We start from the raw sequence: 20355 nt of genomic DNA, 5'->3' as shown, positions 1-20355 counted from the left end.
TTCTCAATTACGGGTAATAAATTCCAGGTTGCCTTTTTTTTTCCTTCTTTTTCTTTTTTCTTTTCTTTTTTATTTTGTTAGTAAAGTTACATAGATTTTAAGTGGACAATTCTGTAACACATCATCTATATTTATCACATTGTGTGTTCACCACCCAGAGTCAGTTCTCTTTCCATCACCATATATTTGAATATAAATTCCAGTTTTATTTCACTTGTCATCTCAATAAATTTTGACCTACTGTGGTAAAAATACAAACAAACAAAATTCTGAGCTCTCATCTTTTGACCAGTTTACCATATAGTCTTTAGCAAGTCATAATTAAACTATCTTTGTCTTTTGTTATTAACTTCAGAAAGATAAACATAATAAAAGTTGATTTCTATAAAACAGTATGAAAATCTGAACAGATTTGAGTCTGCTCATAATAACAGTCCGTCATTCAAACACTGTTATTGACAGTTGCCAGTTGACACTATTGAAAATAAAGTGCTTTTGGTAGCTATTCTCTTTGGCCACAAACATTATTTTCAAAGGCCTATTGGCTACTTTATAAGCATTCCAACCAAATGTTTATAATAAGAAAGAGATACTGAGAGCCTCCACCAAATACCCCGTAACTGCCCAGGCTGGATTTTTCAAAAAATGTGGCTTTTACCATCTAGGTATCTTTCCACAGACCTTCCTTAATTCTCAGCTTGCTTTCTTCAAACTAAGGTATTTTTCTGCCCATTGATATAACTATCATAAAGAAAGAGACTTCTAGGCACCCAAGGATATGTGCTTCAGAAAATACACATTCTGTGACAAGAATGGATTCACTTCAAGTCACACACGCTCACTTGTTACATCCCTCATCTGTCACCACAGCTTCAATTGAGGACAATGAGCCTGGGCACGTGACAGAGTACAGATTTCTCATCCTCATGCAAATGGACGTATTGTCTTCAATGATCCTCCCCAGGGCAGCCTGCATCATCCACTGCTCACAGCACTTTAGATTAGAGAGGTTAGCAGTAGGGCACCATTTGCCTTTAACTGCATTTTACAGAAGCATCTTTATCTGTCTATATACAGGAGGTGCCAAGAAAATGTATACACATTTTAAGAAAGAAAAAAATATTAAAATTGTAATAATATATACCGATAACTCAAATCGTTATAATCTACAAGATATCTAGTCATTATTTATCAGAACTGTCAAGGTCAATTCAACTTCGAAAAGTAATACGTAGATAACATGTCTTAAAATGTGTATACCTTTTTTGGGCATCCCCGGTAGATTTAGAGTCCATATTATAATCCACAGAGATATATAGATATAGAACATATTTTAAAATTTGGTTAATATATTTGAAGGGAATATATCAGCTATCAAGTTAGGTCTTCTCTCAAAACTGAAACCATCAATATCTCTCCTGTATTATTTTGAAGCAAAATTTCATCGCGCTTTTTTTTTTTTTTTTTTTTTTTTTTTTTTTTACTGCTGATAGTAGACTCTGTGGATATTATGATGCATTCTTATTATGAAAGTTCTTATTTTTGGACAAAACCAACAATATATTTAAGAAAATCTCATGAACATTTTTAAAGAAGGGATGAGTACAAGAATCACAATGGTGACAAAACAGTAAGATCAGATACGACGTGGAGATCCAGACTGTTACCACGTTCCTTTGCTTTTATTACTTGTTTCACCCACCTCTATTGCCACTCTTGCCACTAGCTGATGTTCACTGAGAGCTTATTATTCAGCAAGCATTGAGCTAACCATTTCCTATAATCACATTACGCAATCAGGACAATGCTTCGTGCAGCATGTTCTCTCATTACCGCAGAACTCACAACTATTATTACGGTAGTTCATAATGCTGCATCTCAACAAGGTTAAATACATTGCCTGAGGTCACACACACAAAAGTGGTTCAGGTGGGACTCTGACTTCAGAGCTGCTACACAAGAGCATCTTAAGGTTACTCAAGTGCCAGCGGATCCTTTAATTATTTCTCTCACCGAAACACAACCAAATTCTGTCCTTTGGCTGCTCACCTTTCAGAATCTAAAGTGGACTCTGGCTACAAGAACCAACACATCAGTGACCTTAACACTCCCAACAGCTTCCCACAATTCCAAGCTACTTCACCTTGTAACAGACAGCGATTATTATGATATGAAATGTGCTTTATACCTTCATAGCCCACTCATGAATAAGCTCATTTTTTCCCTGGAGGCATAGTTTCTGTGCATCTTGAAACAGAGAAATTTAAAAGAAATCCCATTTCTGTGAGTAATTTCTCAATGTGAAATAATGATATTAAAAAAAAAAATGTAAGTCCTTTAAAAGGAGATAAAAGAATCCACTGTGCTTCCTCTAGGGAATAATGAGAGGGTTTTCTGACTGCCCTAATCCATCTCCTGAATGACTGACGTGTGCATCTACCCTGGGAGAAAATGGCTTTTGGCTTTCACTCTCAGAAGTGGGCTGGACTACCTTCTGCCTATTCGATGCTCTCTTCTGGACTCTGACCACAGCTGAAAATGGGCATGAGGATGATTGTTTTTTGTTTTTTTGTTTTTTTTAAGTGTGACAAGTGTTGGCTGAGGCCCACAAAGTTAAATCAGACTAGAGATGTGAATCTCCAGCCAGGAGAGCACAGATTCTTCCAAGCTGCCAGGGAGATGGAGGATGGAGCGAGGGTGGTGCCCCAGTAATTGCCTGAGATGTTTTGGGCTGGAGTCAATTTGAAACTGATGAAGATGTCACACTAGGAGTCACAAAATGTGACATTTCAATATTGTGACAAACACACGGCTGCAAACTGGGAAAGGAAATGGCTTTACCCTGGGAACTCTGACTTTGTTGCTCTTTCCCCCAATACTGCAAATTATTTACGAAGGAAAAGGTGCAGACTCTCTTTCTTCGTGTCTCTTCTCCCCTCACTCCATCCTGACTTTTTCCTAACCCATAAGGGGTTGCATGAGTATTATGTTAAGACTGTTACAGTGCAGCATTGGTAGAGTTAGAAAAATGTCCCCTTAGAACAGCACTCTGGAAGTGTTGTCTCGGATCCAAAGTAAGTTAACGTGTAACCACTTGACCATACCTGTCTTCTATTGTTTGCCAGTTATACCATGCCTGTAATGCATATTTCCCCCAAGTGTAATTTCACTGAGCTTCAGAAGCCCTATAATTACCTTATTGGCAGATATTGAATATGATGCATTAGTGTAATTTACAATTGGTACTTAGCAAAACTATCAACAATGCTTCTTAGCAAATACTGTTTTATTCACTGTTAGTAACAACCCCCTGAAGTAGGTATTATTAACACCAGTTTATAGAAAACAAACAAACACACACACTGAGGTTCAGAGAAGCTAAGTCACTTGGCCAAGGTTACACAGTTAGTAAGTGACAGCCCTAGAACTGTATCCCAGAACTACTAATTTCAATTACTTTGCTATCCCCACTACCACATGCTTCTTGAAAAATATTTGTTAAATGGATTTGTATTCAAGAAAAATACAGCTGTGTATTGAAGAGTGAATTTAAAATTAGGCATTTGTTTTTGAAAAGGCTGGCCCCAACTCAAAAGGGAAATATTTTTGTGTGATCTTTTGGTCTAGAGACATATTAATGAACTGGCAAAAAGAAAAGCTCCAAAAGCACACACAGAATGATTCAGAGAACATGTAATCCAGGGACCTCAACCTGAGCTTCTGAAGAGATGCTGGGGTCGAGAAGAAAGAAAATCAATGAGATTGTTCCCTGATGTAGCTCATGCCAGCAATCTTCTCTTTCTAGTGGTCCCTGCACATCTATATTTTGGAGGTACCAGAATTTGCTCAGGCAATATAGAATGAAGATGGAAGGAATACTGAATGGAATGAGGAAGTGGGGACATGAACAAGAAGTCAGTCTCATTTTAGATATAGCCTTAAATACTGTTGAGAGCTGTAGTAACTCATATAATCTGAGGATGCTGTCACAAAACCTCACAGACAAGTGACACGGAGAACTTCCAATAAAGGACTTGTACATCACAAAGTCAGGGATTTCATCTTATTTATCTATGAATCTGCTGCCCAGGATGGTGTGTGATACCTAGCAAGTGGTGCCTTTCCCCCTCCCGTTGAGACTTTGGAGGGACTGAACAACAAACATACTTTTGTTCTGAAAACCTTCAGGGGCACATATCAATTAAACAAGCCCATCAGAGGTAAGAAGCTTTGCGCAATGCTTAAGAACACAGGTTAGAAAGGAAGTTTGTTTTAACTCATACTCAGCTCCTTCTTCTCTCATCGAAGTTCACTCCCTTTATCTTTGCCAAAGCTATTTTGCTGCCTTTTCTCAATCACTTCACCTTCTTTTTCTTCTTCTTATGTCCTTTACTTTTCTAATTCTTGCTCATATTTATTATTTAATAAATGGTAAAATGAATATATGGATGAACAAATTAATGAATGATCAGGTGTGGTCCATAGAATGTTGTCAAGCAAGAAAAGAAAAGTCATCTTTGTCCATAGAATGTGAAATGTCTATAAAATGCAAAAGGATTGGAAATATACACATACATACACGTGCACATACAAACACCTACCATGAGTTTTGCAATAAGAAGCCTTGACGGAAATCACAGCTTAGCCAAGTTACATTTCTGAGCTCCAGTTACCTGTTCTAAAAATTAGGAAAAGAATTCTAACAAAAATAGACAAATTATATACATTATTTTGGTGATACGGAGTTATGGGGAAATTTGACTTTTTATATTTATTCTATAATGTTTTAGAATAAATAAAACATTTACAGAATAAAACATTATTCTATAATGTTTTTGATTTTACACGAGCATTTTGTAAACATGAAATCAAAGCAGTTATAAAAACTAACTAAATAAACAGAGAAAGGTATTTCTAAATTAAAAGTCCATTTTGTAGGCTAAATGAAGTGGGTACAAAGTTGGGTAAATGGTGGCATCTGTAAATGTATGTTTCCCTCTTCCGTCCTGTACACAGTAGTGGGTAGAGTAGTGGGCCAGCTCATAGTCACACTTTGAAGAATTTTTATTGCTTACAATTAAGCTGCCAGGTTTTTTAACTTTTTTGGTTGTTTCTTTCTGGATTTTAGGGCCAACGATAGTGTTAGTACGAGGTGAAATGTTTCAAAATAAACACCCAATGAATAAAAAATGGAAAATTGTAGAAAAGCAGTAAATAAATGAGAGTCATTTACATAATAATTCCTAGTTCTAAGTGGTTCTAACCTAAAGACCACTGACTATGTATTTGTTTTTTATGCTGAAAGGAGCTTGATATATTACCGCTGAAGAAAGATATGGACATAGATACAGATTTAGATATATAATGAAGTTGCAATATCTTCGATGGTAATCTTTAAGTTTATCACAGATGAAAGGCAGTTGTTTTCAGGGTTTACAGATTTTTAAAATATTTTCATTTTTTTTCAAATGATCTATGAAAAACCACCTGAGTCAAACAGTTGTCTTAGTACTGTAGGCAGGGAGTGAAATGCAACTTTCTCACAAGTTTTAAAACTATGATGTTTGTTCAAGGATGTAGATAGCTTGTTTTAGAAATAAGTGCTTTATTTTTATGTTTGTGGCTAGCAACAAAACCTGGATTCAATTTCTTTAGATTCATTTAATCTCACTCTAGCTAATTTAAAAAAAAAAAAAAAAGGAAGGTGTCTATGGCTAATTATAACACATGTTTGCAAATTGCTACACATTTGAAAGGCTTTTGTCTTTGGCTCACAGATTTTTCCTCATAGCCTAAGGCCATCTTGCAAAGATACTCTCAATATCCCTATCTCTCCAAATAAAATAATAATAAAAGAAATCAAACTGATAGCTTTGGCAGCCTGCTAATATTTACCAGCCCCCCCCACCCCCTCCCCCTTTTTTTTGCCTTTTTCACCCTGGTGACCCATGATAAAATTCACGATCCAGAGCTCCGGTACCCTAAATGAATGTATGTTACTGAAATGAATGTAAATCTCAATTATAATTAAAGATGGTTGTCTACAGGAAGATTGTTCTTAAGCCTTTTCTAATACATCCCAGGCTCCTAGCTCCTGAGCCTCATTAAATTTCTCAGCTGCCCTAGAAATTCTCAGGCTTTGGAGAGTTAAGTGATACTTATTGTTCAAGATTTACTGAAGGAGCTCACCTTCAAGTAGGAGAATGAGGACATGCACACAAACACACATAAATTAGTATATTTAGGACACTAGAAGACGTGTCCACCAAAAAGCATATACACCCCAGCGGTGAGGAAAGGGCTGAATTTAGAAAGAGAAAGTGGGGAGAAGGCAATTCCAGAAAAATACATAAGTAAAAAGTGGATGTGAGAAAAGGATAGTGTACCATGTCTGGTGTGCCCTGGCACAGATAAGCTGCCAAACATTGACCGCTCAGACCTCGGGGCAACCTGGTAGGGTCGAGGGCAGCCCTGCCCCCACCCAGATCAAGCCCAATAGTCAGTCCCTGACACTCACTGCTCAGTTAGGTGATGTGAGTGGTGCCCAGGAGATGCACTCTCACAGGACATCTATTTCAGCCGCCAGCTGCCAGCACATCTCTACTTGTTGTGGAAAAGGGGTGCATGCGACAGCTGAAGTAAACTGCATTGTGGAAGCCTGAGGCCCTCAGACTGAGGAGTATGGTTTATGGAGAAGGGAAGGCCAGATGGGAGCACCAAATCTTTTTTTTCAGGAAGAATAAGTAAAATTAGAGCTGGAAAACCCGCACCATCTTAGGACCAAAGAGGAATATAAAGACATAGGTAATGGCATCTCAGAAAGTAAAGGAAAACCAACTAAATCCCTAACGCACAAGATAACCACAGAATGGCATATGAGAAGCAAGCTCAGGATGGAGAAGGGACATGGGGATTTAACCTTTAAAGTACGCACAAAAGTCCCTAGTGCTTCCAGATGGGTCGGTCACCATCTCGCACACCAGGGCTGCTGGGAGAGGTGGCTGTCTTATATAACGCATAGCAGGAATAACACTCAGCATCTCCAACCAGAGAGTGGAAATGAGGCGTCATAAACGGCCAGACAAGATACTTCATAACTTGCTCAGAGTTAAAGATTCATGAAACTGTCCAGTCATTTCTGGGAATCTCTGGGGTGTCTCACATTGCTTTAGCCACTCACTGTATTCTTGGCCCAAATGCTGTGCTACAGTCTGCACAGAGGCACTCATCTTCTGATGGCCCTTTAACACCTTCAGTTGACAATGTCACACTAGCATCTGAGACAGGAGAAGCACTGTCTCCTGAATCCTGAATGTGTTATTAACAGCTGGACTCCCTGGGCAGTGTGGATCACATCCAGAGTTAATTACTCTTTCAGTCACTTAGACTCTTCAATTTCTCTTCTGGACCAGTCTACAGACATTTAAAAATGACTTCAGCAAGACCAACCCCATACCATCTTCTTCACCTCTCTCGCCTCTTCCTTCTATCCCGAGAAGCTCTGTATCTACAAATATACAGCAGCCTCTTCTAATTTGTAAGTCAACTTAAAACACTGCTTCTCCTCTGTATATGAAAACAAGTTGCTCATAGTTCACCAGTTTTATTATAGCCAGTCTCCAAACCTTAGTCTCGAAATAATTATATCACCCTACTGAGAAGAGAATGAAGAGAAAGAAGTAACCGACATTTATAGTGTTTTCACATAGACTGGCTTACTGAATCTTATACTTTAACATTGGTAATATTTGTCTATTCTTACCTCTCTTTCATCTTAAATGTGCCATGTTTAAGAGAAGGACACCCGATGGTGACCTGTCCATCCAGAAGCATCAGGGACCTTTGCAGGCACTTTGAAAGTTAAATCCCAGTGTCGCTTCTCTCCTTCCACTGTCCTCCCTGTCTCAGTAATGGAAATCCTAAGCTTCTGTTTACTCAGACCAAAAATTGTATTCTTAATCTCTGTCTTTCACATCCTACTTTTAACCACCCCACAAATTACATCTACTCAAAACATATTCAGAATTCAACCAATCCTTAACCACTCACAGCTCTCCCTGGTGCAAGAAATTATCATGGTGCAGGAAATTATCATCTTTCTCATGGATTATGACAGTAGCCTGCTAATTGTTTTCTCTTATTTGACCTTGACCTCCCTTCAGTCCATACTCACCAGCAGAAGCCAAAGGAATCTAGCATCCTACCCCTGCTTCCTTCTTTAAGGAGCTCAGTTCTCCTCACTTTCTCCCTTGCTTGCTTCTGTGTAGCTGTTCCACGAACATTGACGCTCCTGAGATGTGCAAAGTAAGCATGCTCTCACTTCCGGGCCTTTCCACTTGCTCTCCACCTGACAGTCTTTGCTCCCAGATATTTGCAAGTCTCAGCCTCTCATCTCCCTTTGGTCTCTCTCACCTTCTGAGTGAGTGATGCCTTCTCTGTTGGTGAGTTTAATTCAAAGCATTTCCACGCCAGTACTACCTGTTTTTTTCCCTACTTTGTATTTTATTACAAAACGTATCACCACCCAACATGACATTTATTTAATAGTATTTTGTTTTACTTATTTGTTTATTGACTGTCTCTGACCATTAAATTAGGGATCGATAAAGGCCAGAATTTATATGTGTGTAGTTCTCTGTTATATCCCCACAGCCAAGAATAGGGCCTGAATCACAGTGGGTGCTCAATAAACATTTGTGGAGTGACCGAATTAATGAACACAGGCTAAGCAATGAATTTGGAGAAACAGTGACCTGTGATCCAATTCACCCTCCGTAAGTTATTAGATCTTGACCTCATTATTATACTCTTCACCTCAGTCTCATATAACTCATGTATAAAACAGAAACAAAGTTAAAGAGTATTAGCTAAAATCATAACCATGAAATGTCAAATGTCTAAGACATAGTAGATGTTAAACAAATAGTGATTGCTATTGTTCTTAAAATATTTTAGTAACCTATGCAATGTCATTTTCAATTTTCATTAAATAGGAGAATTTCTACTTTTATCACAAAGACTAAAGGCAAATGAATTCAATAAAAACTATAAAATAGTTGAAAATGTCCAGCTCAGAGTTTGGTCCATAGAAATTCCATAATGAATGATAATTTCAACTGTAGTTTAACCATTCTCAAGACATGTTTAGTTCTCCAACACACTAAATTTCTTGACTTCAAAAATAGTTCAGTATCATGGGGGTGGGGGGAATGATTTTATATATTCTAAGACTAAATTTATCGTGTTGCCAAAAGAGTGCTTTGCCTAAGGCTTTCCTATTCAGGTTTTGAGCTTGCAGTGATGAAGAATAAGAATTCCTCAAGGTATGATTACGAGCTCCCAGGCCCCAAAGCAGGTGGCCCTTGTTAAAGAGACTTCTTTTTCAATTTGAGGAAAATCCTCAAAGACCTCCTTGATTTTCATTTGCTATCAAAAGCATAGGAACTCCTGAGGAGGCATTCTTACAACTTTTTTTCCTGGAGGTAACTGGAAAGAGTAACACTTTGCTATCATTACTGGAAAAAGACCCACTTCTAGTTTCCACCAAAATCAAGTCAGTTAATTAACCAACAGGAAATTGGGCAGCATGATTTTCTTCTTCCAAATCAAATGAAAGCTAATCAAAAGGTCTTAACCAATAGGGTACTAGAACCAGTTCGTACCAGCCTGCAAGAGAATATTCTGCATATCTCTTTCCATCTCGGTGTTCAGGTGACATCACACTGGTAATTCAAATGGGCCATGGGGGACAGTATTTACACCACAGAAACAGGAATACACTACAAATCAGAGTTATGTTCCCCCACCCCCCGCCTAGAGACTGATTTTCCAGCACACCATTGGTTCTACCTTGTTATTTCCAAGTGTATGAAATAAACAACCATGCATTCAACAATTTGTTATCGCCGTTTATTCTCTGTGCAAGGCACTCCGTTTAGGAGTTGCTCTCTGAAATAGATGCATACCATTCAGTTGAATAGCATGCTTGTCTCAAATTGTTTTCGTGCCTTGAAATTTCTGGTTTATGGTTTGGTTTCTCGAACAGTAAATGTGCACTGTGAAACGTTTTGCTCTACCGCAGAGATATTTCATTCTATTTGCAACATGAATATGGAGCTTAAAGATGTACAATGTGAGAAATCAAGCATAAGGAATTCCCATGATATTTAGCACATTTGTTACTGGAAAAAAATAAGTTGAGAAAATTGAGGTACTGCCCATGATACAACGGGTTTACCTAATGGGATACGCAGGATAGGAGGCCTTGCAGATCTGAACTGATTTTTCTCTCACAAGGTGCGGCAAATATACCTGAAAGCTTTCAAAATTTAATGTTTGATAAGTTGTAATACAGCAAGAAGATGCAATCACTCTGGTTGTGTTCTCTGTTTCCTACCTATCACCTTTCAGCCCTCAACTAGGTCGTGTGAAAGTGGCTCCAAAAAAATGGCTAAACCTATGTTCTACAGTCAGAAAAACTGAAAAATCACATTCAGGATGATTGCAATAAGAAGTAACTGCCACGGTTTTATACATATCGTTTTAACACCTTTAATCTCTCTTCCTTAATAAAGTGATTGCTATCTATCTAGTTAAATTATTTCTAATAATTATATTATTTCTGTTAATATCATGATGTGTTTTAAGAGATATTTTAATTTTGAATATCGTAAAATTTTATTTTAAAAGAAATAGTAACAATGCATGCTAATTTTTTAAACCTAATAACATTGGAAACCTTAAAACCCACAGAAAAACTGAGTCCTCTGTTCATATAGATTATTTTCTGTGTTGAGTACTGTATGGCACCCTGATCATCTCAATTGTGGCAACTATAAAGTTTAAATGACAGATAAAATTCTGCCATGAGGTTCCAAATCCTTCGAAGTTTTTAGGGTATGAGTTCTGAGTCTGATTTTCTGTATAGGGAACCTATTAAAGTGAATTTCCATGAAACAAGAAGTATCAAGCGTATATAATCTATTTTACTGTGCTGTCTTTATTCTTATACTTCACTGAGAATTGTATAAGGTAGAACTCACCCTATTCCAACTTTGCCTTCTATTTATTTTACAGGACTAGGCATTCATGGAAAGCTTTTCCCCCAAAATGCAAGCCTTTTATGATAAAGCCAACCTAAGAAAAACCAGGATGCTTTAAAAAAAAGAAAAATGATCCTGTATATATTCGTTATTAGAAAGCCCCCTGAGTATACCCTGCCTTATCAAATACACAAAGTCAAAGTTGATGGACTCTAAGCATCTAAGATGTAGGTCAGAAAGGTCTCTGCTCACGTACTTGCGATGAGCGGAACACTTCTACTTTTACAATCACGCCCCTGGCTTTGCATTGACCATGGCTTGTTTCTGCTCCATCAGGGTTCTAGGCGTCAGGGTTCATGGTGCTGCCCACCAGGGTTCTCGCTAGTTTCTCTAAGCCTCTGGCATCATCCAGGAGTGAAGTGCTGGAGAGCCTGCTAGCTGTGGTTCTGTCTGTCAAGGGCTTTTTTCTGTTTGTGGATACAGTTCGTTCTTCAGGTAACTGGAAAGTTATTGCTTATGTAATCTCAGCCTGATAGACTTTATAATAAGTGGATAATATCAGAGCCCCTCTGTGGACTACATTTAAATGTAGAATGAATGCCTAACTCAAAGGACAGTGGTGTTAAATCATCTTGTTGTCGTACACTGCTATTATTGTTCATTGACTGTGGTTATTTATTTTTTCCTGTCTGTAATAGGATGGGTGGGATTGACATTTGATTCATAGACCAGCAGATATACAGATGATCTATACATCAGGATATTGTGGTTGGCATTTGAGACCAGGGCATGTATGGTGAGAGAAAGGAGTCACTTGACTTTAAATACTTAAATGTGTATGTGTAAAGAAGGATTCTTATCTTTCCTCTATTTCTAACAAGGCCAGAACAATTAGCAAGCACCTAAGTTCATTTGTAGAGACAGGATTTATACTAATAATTCTCTGACTTGGTAAAGAAACATGAAATGTGTGAATACTTTACCTAGAAATGTTATACGGAACTCCCTTTCTGCAGAATTTTTGGAAAATATAAGACATTACTTCCCAGCAGCTCAAAATCCCCATTCTCCCTCTGCTAAACTTCTGTAACAAGTTAGGTATGATGAGCAATATGCTACATCAGGCTTTAGCAGCACACAAAGACGAACAAGAACTGACTTGCTTTGAGGGGATGAGACACAACTTTCTAACATATACGAGGTCGGACAACTAAGTTCGTGAACATGTTGCAATGATATTGCTAAACTTTTTTGATATCAGAGGGATTATTCATTACAAATCTGTACCAACTAGACAAACAGTTAACCAAGTTTACTATTTGGAAGTGTTAAAGAGGCTGCGTAAAAAAGTTACACGACCTGAACTTTTCACCAACAATTTATGGCTCTTGATGCACGACAATACATCAGCTCACACGGCACTGTCTGTGAGGGAGTTTTTTAGCCTGCAGACAAATAACTGTATTGGAACACCCTATTCACCTAATCTGGCCCCCAATGACTTCTTTCTTTACCTGAAGATAAAGGAAATATTGAAAGGAAGACATTTGGATGACATTCAGGACATCAAGGGTAATACGACAACAACTCTGATGGCCATTCCTGAAAAAGAGTTCCAAAATTGCTTTGAAGGGTGGACTAGGCCACAGGCATTGGTGCTTAGCTTCCCAAGGGGAGTACTTCGAAGGTGACTGTAGTGATATTCAGCAATGAGGTATGTAGCACTTTTTCTAGGATGAATTTGCAAATTTAATTGTCAGACCTTCATATTATAGTTATGGTAGTCTTTCTAGTTTAGCGCTGTTAATGGTTTTTATGTAACTTGATAGTTAGGCATATATATATATGTACGTGTGTGTATATGTATATATGTATATATGTATACACACGTACATATATATAGCAACAAAGCCACTACCCTCCACCTCTGGCATTGCCAGTGGAGATGACATGCGGAGCCTGGAGTTCCACCTCCACTCAGCAGTAACAAGGAGACTTTCCCCCGACATGTTGAATGATATCCGAGTCAGTTTCATAGCTAGCCAGGACTTTCAGGACACCTAGCAGTAATAAGGCCACTCCTCCCCCCACCGGTATCAGAGACGGCCAGGTGGGTAGCAGTAACCTGGCACTACTATGCTCCCAACCAGGCAGGGACTGGTGGAAGTCTCGTGGCAGCTGGGACTCCTGCCCACACCCAGCAGGAGCACCCAGGTACCTACGGGTCAACAGAGGCCAGTAAGGAGCATGAACTTCTACTGCCACCTGGTGTTCATTCTACCCCCACTGTCCCTACTGGAGCAACGTCAGAAAAAGCCGGCTAACACTGAAGGTTTAAATAAGAAATAGAATCTCATGATATGAAAAGTAAAATGTTCAGATTTCAACTGCAAAGTACTCATTATACCAGCAAGCATGAAAATTTCAAATGGAATGGAAAAAAAAAATCAGTAGATACCAACACCAAGAAGAGCAATTGGAGATACAGGCAAAAAAATTAAATTTGAAGTTTCACATCGTATGAGAAAATTAACTCAAAATGGATTATGCACTCATAATCTAATAAATAAAACTATAAAAATTTTAAGGAAAAAAACATACAAGAAAACCTTTGGGGTTTAGGGCTAGGCAAAGAGTTGTTAGACTGGACACTGATAGCATAATCCATAAGGGAAAAACTGATCAATTGGACTTATTCAAAATTAAAACTTTGCTCTCTAAACTTTGTTAAGAGGATGAAAAGACAAGCTACAGAGTGGGAGAAAGTATTTGTAAGCTACGTGTCTGACGAGAACTGATACCTAGAATATATTAAAAATTCTCAAAACTCATCGGTAAAAAAAAATCCAATTATAAAATGAAAAAAAGGTTAAGAACAGACATTTCACTGAAGTGGGATATATATGGTAAATAAGCACAAAAAATGATGAGGGTAAAGGGGATCCAATATATGGTGATGGAAGGAGAACTGCCTCTGGGTGGTGAACACGCAATGTGAGATACAGATGATGTATTACAGAATTGTACACCTGAAACCTATGTAACTTTACTAACAATCATCACCCCAATAAACTTTACTTAAAAAAATTGTGTTAAACATGACTAGTTTTTAGGGAAATAAAAAAAATTAAAACCACAATGACATGATTAGGGAAAGACGCTTTTGACATTGGTGTTGGCGACAATTTGGGGGGTTATGATACCAAGAGCATAGCAACAAAGGCAAACATCAACACGTGTGATGGGGATTTTTCTTTGCCCTTGCACAACCACACAGGCCCAGGCAGGCTGCAGGTTTGGATTCTGAGTTCCAAAGACCAGGAGGCAGTGGGGAGGCAGCAGGGAGGGACTCGGGTGCTGGCCTCTGAAAATGTGCAAACCTATGGGGCTAAAACAAGTGAAACCTCTAAAGTGTCTGAGGCAGATGTGCTCAGTTCTTGAGTGGCAAAAGCTGATAGGGTCCTCTGGAGAGCCCTGAAGACTCTAGTTGCCAGCACTATGTGACTGAGACTGGTAGCCTTTACCTTTTTTCCGTGTTCCTAGCCATCTCTGTACCTCTCAGCTTTGCCAGTCTTTGGGTGGCGTGAAACCCAAGAGAGTCCTTTATGTAGTGTCCGTAAGGCCTGGGGAAACTGGTTACTGAACCCGATCTCTTTTTCCAGGTGAGGGAAACTATTCCTAGCTTTCCTGTTGCAAATCAAAAGCACTAGGAGACATCACTTTATACCTGTAAGAATGAATATTATTAAAAAGACCAGAGATAGCAAATGCTGTCAAGGATGTGGTGGAAAGTGAACGCTGGTTCACTCTTGGTGAGAATGTAAATCGGTGAAGCCACCATGGAAAATAGTATGGAGACTCCTCAAAACATTAAAAATAGAACTACCATATGATCCAGCAATCCCACTTCTAGGTATTTATACAAAAGAAATGAACTCATTATCTCAGACATCTGCACTCCCATGTTTGTTGTAGCATTATTCACAACCAAGACATGAAAATAACCTAAGCGTCGTCAACTGACTGGATGAATAGATCAAGAAAACATGAATATATGTGTGTGTGTGTGTGTGTGTGTGTGTGTGTGTGTGTGTGTGTGTATGTGTGTATATATCATTTAGCTGTAACAAAAAGAAAATCCTGCCATTTGCAACATAGACCTTGAAAGTATTATGCTAAGTGAGATGAGTCAGAAAGAGAGAGAAAAATAACGTATGATCTCACTTAGTTGTGGAATCTAAAAACACTGAATTGATAGGGACAGATAGTGTGGGCCTCCCTTATTTGTAGGAGATAAATTCCCAGATACCCAATGGATCCAAAGGATGCCTGAAACCACAGATAGTACCAAACCCAATATAGTCTATTTTTCTCCTATACATACGTACCTTTATTAAGTTTAATTTATAAATTATGCATAGTAAGAGACTAACAACAAGTAGTAATAAAAGGGAACAATTACAACAATATAATGTAATAAAAGTTATGTGAACGTGATTTCTCACTCTCAAAATATCTTACTGTAGTTGACTCATCTTTTCACTTAAAGACAGCATTTTATGTCTTCTCTTTGGCATATCCAAATTACCCACATCACGACTCTTGGGCTTTGGCACCATTATTAAGTAAAATAAGGGTTATCTAAATACAGGCACTGTGATATTGCAAAAGTCGATCTGATAACTGAGAAGGCGAAGTGACTAACAGGCAGGTAGACATACAGCATGAATATGCTGGACAAAAGAATGGTTCACATTTCAGGCAGGGCAGTCTGGGACTGCACACGATTTCATCATGGCACTCAGAATGGCGTGCGATTTAAAACTTATTGTTTAGTTCTGTAATTTTCCACTTAGTATTTTTAGACCACATAAATTGACCGTGCATAATTGAAACAACAGAAAATGAAACTCCTGATAAAGGGGAGAGGAGCTACTGCAGACTAACTGTTATTAGGGGCTGGGGCGTAGCATTAATGGTGAGATATTGGTTAAAAGGTGCACCCTTTCTGTTATAAGATTAATAAGTTCTGGGGCACAATGTACAGTATGATGATTATAGTTAATGCTACTATATTGTACAGTTGAATGCTGCTAAGAGAGTAGATCTTAAATGTCACCACAACAATAACAACAAAATGTCAAGTATGTGAGATGAAGCATGTGTTAACTAACTTTATTGTGGTAAAGATTTCACAATATATACATGTATCCAATCATCACATTGTATGCCTTAAACTTACACAATGCTATATGTCAATTATATCTTTAAAAAGTTGGAGGGAAAAAACCTAAATATGCAACCATCTATAATTCAGCAATTGCACTTTCGGGAAATGCATTGAAATCTTATGTTCACACAAAAAACTATTCATGAATGTTTACAGCAATTTTATTTATAATAGCCCCAAACTGGAAAAAAATGAGACATCCTTCAACAAGTGAAAGGTTAAACAAATTGTTGTATATCCTAACCAAGAAATACTGCTAGTTGAAAAAAAAATAATAAAAATAATGAATGAACTATTGATGTACCCAATAACTTGGGTGAATCTCCTGAGGATTATGTTCAGTGAAAAAAATCTAATTCCAATTTGTTACATACTGTATGGTTCCATTTATATACCATTCTTGTAATGACAAAATTATGAAAATGGAGAGCAGAGTAGTAGTTGCCATTGCCTAAAGAGAAAGTTGGGGATGGGGAAGAAGTGGGTGTGGCTATAAAAGGGCCACAGGAGGGACCCTTGTGGTGACAGCAATGACCTGTATCTTCACTGTACTCATGTCAATATCCTGGTTGCACTACTGTCCCATAGTTTGTGAGATATTATCATTAGGGGGAAAGAAAGAGTTCATGGTATCTCTCTGTGTTATTTCTTAAAGCTACATGTTAATGTACAATTGTTTTACCAAAAGGAAAAAGCTTAATTAGCAATCCAATTATCGACAATATCACATCTACATATTTTACAACTGTAATACACTACAATCACAAACGCTCTTAGTTGATTTTAAGGAAAACTGTCCAGTTTATAGCCCTGGAGCCTAAGTGGCCATACTATATCAAATCATATATCATATCAGATCAGATTATCTCTCACCATCTGATGACATTTGATTTAGCCAGGAATGGCACTGGACCAAAAGTAAGGCAAACCTTAGTTCAGTCAAAATCTGTGATCTCAGTGGTCCGATGACCACTTGATGAATTGATCTAACCAGATTCTCTTTGAAAATTTAAACACACACACACACACACACACACACACACACACACACACACACACACGGAATAGGACATGTGTCTTGCTCTGGAGTTAGTATCTCTCAGTTCAAATTCATCTTCCTCTATTTTGCTTTGAGATGCTGACCCTGGGTCTCTGCAAAGCACATTTCTCCTTTGTCACCTAGCTTTCTGTTTCGGCCAATAGAGGGAGGTAGAGGGAGACAGGAAGGTTAGAGAAGGAAGAAGGGATTTCCTGCTCCTGAGAGTGTCACCACCCTACACAGCAGTTGCTTCCATTGCTTCCAGTTGCATTTTTTTTTTTTTTTCAACACTCCCAGAAACAGTCTCCTCGCCTCCCTCTCCAGGTGACATAACAGCAGTAGCTGCCTGGTAGCTCCTCCTCAAAGATGTCCCTTTGTGCCTTTCCAATTCTCCAATACCTGGTGAATAACTCTTAAATTAAATTTGATCTGTTAAATAACTGGTATGCTTTCTGTTTCCTGAGTGTCACCTAATGGATGCAGGTGAGTAGTAGCAGGGTTTGAAGCTGAATAAAGAGAAAGTAGTTAGAGAGGACATGAACGGCTATGTGCAAAGCAAAATTATGAGAGGAGGAAATACAAGAAGGCTAAGAAAAAGCAGTTAGAAGTGGGGAGTGAAGAGAGAGAGCGAGAGAGAGAGAGAGAGAGAGAGAGAGAGACAGAGAGACAGAGAGAGAGAGAGAGAGAGAGAGATATGGAGAGAGAGACAGAGAGAGACAGAGACACAAAGAGAGAGGGGGGAATAGAAGTTCAGGGAGAAGTAGAGTTTCAAAGAGGTTAAGTTTCTGTTGCCCATGAGAATGGTACAAACACATAACATTTTCTTTTTTCCTTATTTTTGAATTCTGCTTCAGTACCAGCCCACATTTCTTTTTTTCCTTCTTTCACCAGAATAATTCTCTTTTCACTTGAGTCACTTGCATGAATCTTCATTCCCCTACAGAAAGGAGCCTAACTCACAGAAAACAACATCCTCCCTTCTGTATACGATAGAAGGACACAGACCGAAGGCAGAGAAGAGGGATGATCATATACGCTTAAACAAAAGAGCGCCAAGTCATCGTTTTGTTTTTCTTTGTTGTTCACGTTCCTCTTGAGTGATGGTACCTTTTCATTATCTTACCATTGCCTCCTTGTCTTTAGAGAGCACTTTAAATGCTACAACATACCACATCTACATTCTTATATGAGTCTCAAAACAGTGTGATCTTCTTGAACACAGGTAACATGCCTTCAATTTAGCTTAATCTACGTAATACAATGGAGTTGATGCAGAAAAGAAAAATTACCTTCTAGGAAGCTCTTGAGTTATAAATATAGGACAAATAACTATCATACATGCAACACAGAGGTAAATATTAACAGAAAAATGTATGAGCAATCCTTCCAGCCATGGTTCTTGGTTCTTATAACATTAAAACAGCATGAATGATTCAAGTATTTTGCCAATTAAAATGGCAAATATAAATGTCTCCCTTGCCACAGATGGAGCTTAATGCCGCTATAATTTTATGTGCTTTTTCCTCCTTCTTTTATCCTTGACACAGTGAAACCCCACAGAAAAATAAATAGATTATTTCCATTTCACCAAGCCGGGCAGATGCTATTTCTAGGCTCAAGTGGACTTGACTGTTGATGGCACAACTTTTAGCTACAGAAGATGCTACAATACATGCCCCCAGCTCACAAACTGTCACTTGTTTGAGTCACTCAAAGTTTCATTCTTCTCCATTGGTTCACTGAAACAAGTTCAACTTTCCCAATAGTGCAACAGAAAATATTTTCATGTTACCACATCAAGATTTCCAACCTCACCAGGTTTTCAAAGAGAGAATAAAAAGCTGGTTACCTTTCCCGAATACTTGGTTCCATATTAAAGACCTACCTTGTGCCCCAATTTCAATAAAGGAGGGGGACATCACCATTTGTCTGCTTGTTTTGTTCTGAAACCTGGGCAGGTCAATCTGCCATCCCTTCTGCTTCTGGGGCAGTGCAAAGCCACATCCCTCCACTCTGAATAAATCACTACTAGTAAAAGTTTTATGAAGTGGGTACTCCCCCCCCCAACCCCTGCTTCCTCCTTTTGTACCTGACAGAAGTGCAAATGAAAAAGATGAAATGGCCAGACATTTAACCATATGTCAGCATCCACACAGGTACGTTTGGGAGAGAAAAGAAACTGTGAGCTGTACCGAAGGAATATTAAAATCATCTGAAATGCAATTAACAACCCCACAGTCAATGACTCTTTGAATTATTCTGATGGAGTAACTTATACTTCTCACTTACCTTTGGCAAATTGTTCATGGACTAGTTTCCCTGTTCGTGAAACTTGAATCCAGTCATGTATTGAGATTCCAAAGTCGTTTCAGGATGTTTCCATATTGTTAATCTTCATAGGTTATCTCTGCATGTCCAGTAACTCCTATATAAAACGGAATAAAAGGAGATACTTAGGAATATATAATGCTCAATAAGTGTTGATTGATTGATTTGATTTTAGCACCCATAACTCTAAACACTAAAAAAAAAAAAATGACCATTTTTATTATTTGTAAAATAGAATGTGTTAGGAAGACGGATTTCCTCTTTTCAAAACTGAATTATATGCTAATGTGGTTTTGTATCGGCAATTACACCTAATAGAAGTCGATGTGAATGGAAAGGCTTAATGAACATTTATTGATTAGACACTTGATATAACAGATTTGAATAAAATTTGTTTCTTATTGCGTGCCCTGAGAAGGTGGAAAGGAATTTAAAAATTGAGAAGTTACCCGGACCCATGATGCTAGTCACTCACATATTATATGCATTATCTTATTCAATTAGTACATGGATACAACAACCTTTCTAAGTAGGTACTACACATATAGCTCTATTTGGCAGATGTTTTTATTAGCTCCACTTTTCAGATCATAAGAGAAAAACTTATATGTCAGGGAAGTCAGATTTCAAGACCAGCTAAGCTGACATCACTCTTCTTACTCTTTTCTCACTTGGCTGTGGTAGAGGACCATAGATTACTGTTTTATTTTGTTTAA

General features: G+C 38.1%; 1 protein-coding gene across 3 annotated transcripts in view; it reads right to left on the bottom strand.

Moving 5' to 3' along the window:
• The window catches only part of LRRC4C (leucine rich repeat containing 4C), a 464114-nt gene extending 444418 nt beyond the window's left edge, over positions 1–19696 (bottom strand). For all 3 annotated transcript variants that reach the window (XM_033121877.1, XM_033121882.1, XM_033121883.1), the window contains exon 1: positions 19601–19696. The gene's annotated coding sequence lies outside the window, so the exon portion shown is untranslated. The remainder of the gene's footprint in view (positions 1–19600) is intronic.
• Between the last annotated feature and the right edge of the window lie 659 nt (positions 19697–20355).

This window comes from Rhinolophus ferrumequinum, chromosome 11 (assembly GCF_004115265.2).
Source record: "Rhinolophus ferrumequinum isolate MPI-CBG mRhiFer1 chromosome 11, mRhiFer1_v1.p, whole genome shotgun sequence".
Classification (NCBI taxonomy): domain Eukaryota; kingdom Metazoa; phylum Chordata; class Mammalia; order Chiroptera; family Rhinolophidae; genus Rhinolophus; species Rhinolophus ferrumequinum.
The sequence above is the reverse complement of the archived record's forward strand: the minus strand, read 5'-3'. Positions and strand labels throughout refer to the sequence as shown.